A 6,000-nucleotide genomic window follows, 5' to 3' on the forward strand; every position below is an offset into this window, starting at 1 on the left:
ATAACTTTTCTTCCAAGGAGTAAGCGTCTTTTAATTTCATGGCTGCAGTCACCATCTGCAGTGATTTTGGAGCCCCAAAAATAAAGTCTGACACTGTTTCCACTGTTTTCCCATCACATTACCCTCTACCAAATTATGATTCTTCCCTTTGTGTGTGTGTATGTGTGTGTGTGTGTGCCCCTCCACTTGTCTGGCTGAGTTTAATCTTCAATCGGCTTTGTTCTTGAGTGAAATAAATTAGAAGGAGACTCTAACTACTAACTACATGCCTACATGAATATTCATCTAATCCAGTTGGACTATGGGGCCCCCAGAGGGCCCCAGGTGGCTGTGACAGGTCATGAGGTCTGTGTTGCCACCTCCCCAGTGATTTGAACGTCACATTTTCTATCAGGAGCAACTTAGCAGTAAGAGCAAGGGAAGGGCCATGGGGAATATCCCTCCCAAAACTGTAAGTGTGGTTATCATCTTAGCAATCCCTGAATCGCACTCAATTTCCTCCAGAATTCTACTAAGCCACTCCATTCCACCTATATAATATTGCTTACTTTTAATATAATATACAGATTGACTTTAATGGACTGGATTGGTAATTGGTAGAACATTTCCATAATCAGGAAATCAATGAGACTATTGTAAAGAATATGGGTCTGTTTCAACTTCTAACATTGGTCTAACTGCTTTGAACTATGCATTGATTAAACTCTGCCATAGCTGAATGTGTGTGCTTGTGGCTTTGTGTTAATATGTGTATCAATCTGGGAAAGAAAACATGAAAGAAGGACAGGAAATTTTTGACAAGAAAAGACAGGAAGAGGAAAAAAAGCTGATGCAATCAGTGCATTCTAACCAGACAGCAGTTTTCTAAGCAGAACATATTTAATCAAATTCCTACATATTCTTTAATGAATAAATATGTGTTTGTGGGGATAAAGGGAATAAAAGTTGACATGTTTCCTGTAGCAACTAAATGCTATTTTTTAATTTTTTATTTAAGCATTAAAATCTTAATAATTCAATAAAATGGAAATCTATTTTACATTGAAAACTTTTTCACAAATATCATATATTTCAACCCTTTACAAATCATAAATGGTGAAAAATACATCAAAAATAAACTAACAATTACAAAAATAATAAGCAGCTAGTTTCATGTGACATTGTAAATTTTATCTCCATATACCTGACCCTTTATTTCCCTAACCAAGACAGCTTTACAAATAAATCACATTTTAGCAACCTACAAGAAATATACATGATTAGATGAAAGTTGCATGATCTTACATAAGTTTGATAAATTATGTCTAATAGGACACATGTTCATGAGAATTACCAGAACATGAATACACAGATTAAGCTGTAATGAAAATAAGCTTCATCCAGTTTCTGAAAACTAAATTATATATTCTATTTAGTTCAGAAAATTAATAAATCACAGAAATGAAGGAATCTTTTTACAAGTAACTACATTCCATAAAGCCTTCTTCACTTCAGTATTCCCGAGACTGTAGATCGAGGATTCAACATGAGGATTACCACTGTGCAGAACACAGAAGATACTTTGTCCTGAGTCAGGGAGTAGCTGGAAGTAGGTCTCGGATAAGTATAGATGGAGGTGGAATAGAACAGGATGATGGCTGTCAGGTAAGACACACACGTGGAAAAGGCTTTGCATCTCTTCCCCTGAATGCATACGGAAAACAGAGAAGAGAATGTAGGATTAGGAGTTGAAGATCACCAGCAGAGTTCCGACCATATTCACACCAGGAAACGTGGAAAAGATGCTTTCATGCAGGAGTGTGTCAGAACAGGAGAACTTAAAATGGGGGATTGTCACAGAAGAAGTGATGGATGACATTGGAACTGCAGTATGGTAAGGTGCTTACATAACTGGTGTTTACCATGGAGTTGAACAGTCCTGCTGTAAAAGCCCCTACTGTCATTTCTAGGCAGACCGTCCTGGACATGATCAAGGCGTAAAGAAAGGGTTGCATATGGCCACATAGTGGTCATGGGCCATTAACCCAAAAAGGATGCATTCAGTTGTGGCCAAGGCTAAAAAGAAGTACATCTGCAAAAAGTAGTGAACAAAGGAGATTGTCTTCTTCCCAGATAATAACAAACAAACATTTGCAAAGGACAGGAATAAATACATGAGTATGTGAAACTTGGAATCAGTCCTGATTAAGAGGATCATCCCAACATTCCCCATAACTGTAAACATGTGGATCAGATCAGTCACTCAGTCGTGTCCGACTCTTTATGACCCAATGAATCTCAGCACACCAGGCCTCCCTGTCCATCACCAACTCCTGGAGTTCACTGAGACGCACATCCATCGAGTCAGTGATGCCATCCAGCCATCTCATCCTTTGTCGTCCCCTTCTCCTCTTGCCCCCAATCCCTCCCAGAATCAGAGTCTTTTCCAATGAGTCAACTCTTCACATGAGGTGGCCAAAGTACTGGAGTTTCAGCTTCAGCATCATTCCTTCCAAAGAAATCCCAGGGCTGATCTCCTTCAGAATGGACTGGTTGGATCTCCTTGCAGTCCAAGGGACTCTCAAGAGTCTTCTCCAAAACCACAGTTCAAAAACATCAATTCTTCAGCACTCAGCCTTCTTCACAGTCCAACTCTCACATCCATACATGACCACAGGAAAAACCATAGCCTTGATTAGACGAACCTTTGTTGGCAAAGTAATGTCTCTGCTTTTGAATATGCTATCTAGGTTGGTCATAACTTTCCTTCCAAGGAGTAAGCATCTTTCAATTTCATGGCTGAAGTCACCATCTGCAGTGATTTTGGAGCCCAGAAAAATAAAGTCTGACATTGTTTCCACTGTTTCCTATCTATTTCCCATGAAGTGATGGGACCAGATGCCATGATCTTCGTTTTCTGAATGTTGAGCTTTAAGCCAACTTTTTCACTCTCCACTTTCACCTTCATCAAGAGGCTTTTTAGTTCCTCTTCACTTTCTGCCATAAGGGTGGTGTCATCTGCATATCTGAGGTTATTGATATTTCTCCCAGCAATCATGATTACAGCTTGTGTTTCTTCCAGTCCAGCGTTTCTTATGATGTACCCTGCATATAAGTTAAATAAGCAGGGTGACAATATACAGCCTTGACGTACTCCTTTTCCTATTTGGAACCAGTCTGTTGTTCCATGTCCAGTTCTAACTGTTGCTTCTTGACCTGCATACAAATTTCTCAAGAGGCAGATCAGGTGGTCTGGTATTCACATCTCTTTCAGAATTTTCCACAGTTTCTTGTGATCCACACAGTGAAAGGCTTTGTCATAGTCAATAAAGCAGAAATAGATGCTTTTCTGGAACTCTCTTGCTTTTTCCATGATTCAGCGGATGTTGGCAATTTGATCTCTGGTTCCTCTGCCTTTTCTAAAACCAGCTTGAACATCTGGAAGTTCACGGTTCATGTATTGCTGAAGCCTGGCTTGGAGAATTTTGAACATTACTTTACTAGCGTGTGAGATGAGTGCAATTGTGCAGTAGTTTGAGCATTCTTTTGCATTGCCTTTCTTTGGGATTGGAATGAAAACTGGTCTTTTCCAGTCCTGTGGCCACTGCTGAGTTTTCAAAATTTGCTGGCATATTGAGTGCAGCACTTTCACAGCATCATCTTTCAGGATTTGGAATAGCTCAACTGGAATTCCATCACCTCCACTAGCTTTGTTCATAGTGATGCTTTCTAAGGCCCACCTGACTTCACATTCCAGGATGTCTAGCTCTAGGTCAGTGATCACACCATCGTGATTATCTGGGTCATGAAGATCTTTTTTGTACAGTTCTTCTGTGTATTCTTGCCATCTCTTCTTAATATCTTCTGCTTTTGTTAGGTCCATACCATTTCTGTCCTTTATCGAGCCCATCTTTGCATGAAATGTTCCCTTGATATCTCTGATTTTCTTGAAGAGATCCCTAGTCTTTCCTATTCTGTTGTTTTCCTCTATTTCTTTGCATTGATTGCTGAAGAAGGCTTTCTAACCTCTTCTTGCTATTCTTTGGAACTCTGCATTCAGATGTTTATATCTTTCTTTTTCTCCTTTGCTTTTCACTTGTCTTCTTTTCACAGCTATTTGTAAGGCCTCCCCAGACAGCCATTTTGCTTCTTGCATTTCTTTTCCGTGGGGATGGTCTTGATCCCTGTCTCCTGTACCATGTCACGAACCTCAGTCCATAGTTCATCAGGCACTCTATCTATCATATCTAGGCCCTTAAATCTGTTTCTCACTTCCACTGTATAATCATAAGGGATTTGATTTAGGTCATACCTGAATGGTCTAGTGGTTTTCCCTACTTTCTTCCATTTAAATCTGAATTTGGCAATAAGGAGTTCATGGTCTGAGCCATAGTCAGCTCCTGGTCTTGTTTTTGCTGACTGTATAGAGCTTCTCCATCTTTGGCTGCAAAGAATATAATCAATCTGATTTCTGTGTTGACCATCTGGTGATGTCCATGCATAGAGTCTTCTCTTGTGTTGTTCAAAGAAGGTGTTTATTATGACCAGTGCATTTTCTTGGCAAAACTCTTTAGTCTTTGCCCTGCTTCATTCCGTATTCCAAGGCCAAATTTGCCTGTTACCCCGGGTGTTTCTTGACTTTCTACTTTTGCATTCCAGTCCCCTATAATGAAAAACACATCTTTTTTGGGTGTTAGTTCTAAAAGGTCTTGTAGGTCTTCATAGAACCATTCAACTTCAGCTTCTTCAGTGTTACTGGTTGGGGCATAGACTTGGATTACTGTGATATTGAATGGGTTGCCTTGGAAATGAACAGAGATCATTCTGTAGTTTTTGAGATTGCATCAAAGTACTGTATTTCGGACTCTTTTGTTGACCATGATGGCCACTCCATTTCTTCTGAGGGATTCCTGCCCGCAGTAGTAGATATAATGATCACCTGAGTTAAATTCACCCATTCCAGTCCATTTCAATTCCCTGATTCCTAGAATGTCGACATTCACTCTTGCCATCTCTTGTTTGACCACTTCCAATTTGCCTTGATTCATGGACCTGACATTCCAGATTCCTATGCAATATTGCTCTTTACAGCATCAGACCTTCCTTCTATCACCAGTCACATCCACAGCTGGGTATCCTTTTTGCTTTGGCTCCATCCCTTCATTCTTTGTAAATCACCAAGAAAAGGCAAAAGGGGAAAACCTGTACCTCCAATGTATCTGCTAATCCCAACAGGATCAACTCTGTGGGTGAAGTGTAATTTTTTCTGCCCATTGTTTATAGTATAGTATGCTTACACTTAAACTGGGTGTGCATATTTCCCTTTGCACAATTTACCAGAAATACAAATATTAATAAAGTAAAACATATATGGAAAAGAAACCTAGGACAACAGAGCCCAGTAAACAGAGTCAGAGGAGAATTAGTAGACAAATTAATAAGCATTGGATTTTATTAAGTATTGGCTTTATTAATTCTGAACTGAGGGAACCACAAATGACTCATCTAAATACACATACATCACCTAAGGTTCTTTTTCGAATGCAGCGTCTATGTTCTATTCTTTCCCTTCTTGTCCATATCCAACTGCAAAGTACAGAACTATTCTTGCTGAAGTTTTTTCCATTCTCTGAGCAGGTATTTGAATTTAACTGAAATCTTTTTTTTTTTTTCTCTCCTCAAGTCTGGTCTCTATATTCTTCAACTCCAAAATGTATGCATGGTCACTTGGAAATCACTTGTGTGTGATTCTCCAGGCAGCAAATAGTAGCACAGTTTGATAACTGATATTTTGACATCCATCATATTCTTAATGATATTGTAGTGTATTAAGGTACACAAATAACTGTTCTCCTTTCAAAGCACTCTACCAAACTAATGTCATGTGGGAGCACACACTATACCTGTTTATGGTGGTGAATGGCAGAGACTGCACCGAGTACTTATCAGCATTTTTCTCAGTACTAACTTGTCTAGTCTATTATTTCTGTTTTTACTAGAATCCCTAATAACTCAGGTGAG

At 39.3% G+C, this 6,000-nt stretch overlaps 1 pseudogene; it reads right to left on the reverse strand.

Annotated features, from left to right (window-relative positions):
- Positions 1-1,432: 1,432 nt before the first annotated feature.
- LOC133229259 (olfactory receptor 5F1-like) lies at positions 1,433-2,155 on the reverse strand (annotated as a pseudogene).
- Between the last annotated feature and the right edge of the window lie 3,845 nt (positions 2,156-6,000).

Source organism: Bos javanicus, chromosome 17 (assembly GCF_032452875.1).
Source record: "Bos javanicus breed banteng chromosome 17, ARS-OSU_banteng_1.0, whole genome shotgun sequence".
NCBI classification, from domain to species: domain Eukaryota; kingdom Metazoa; phylum Chordata; class Mammalia; order Artiodactyla; family Bovidae; genus Bos; species Bos javanicus.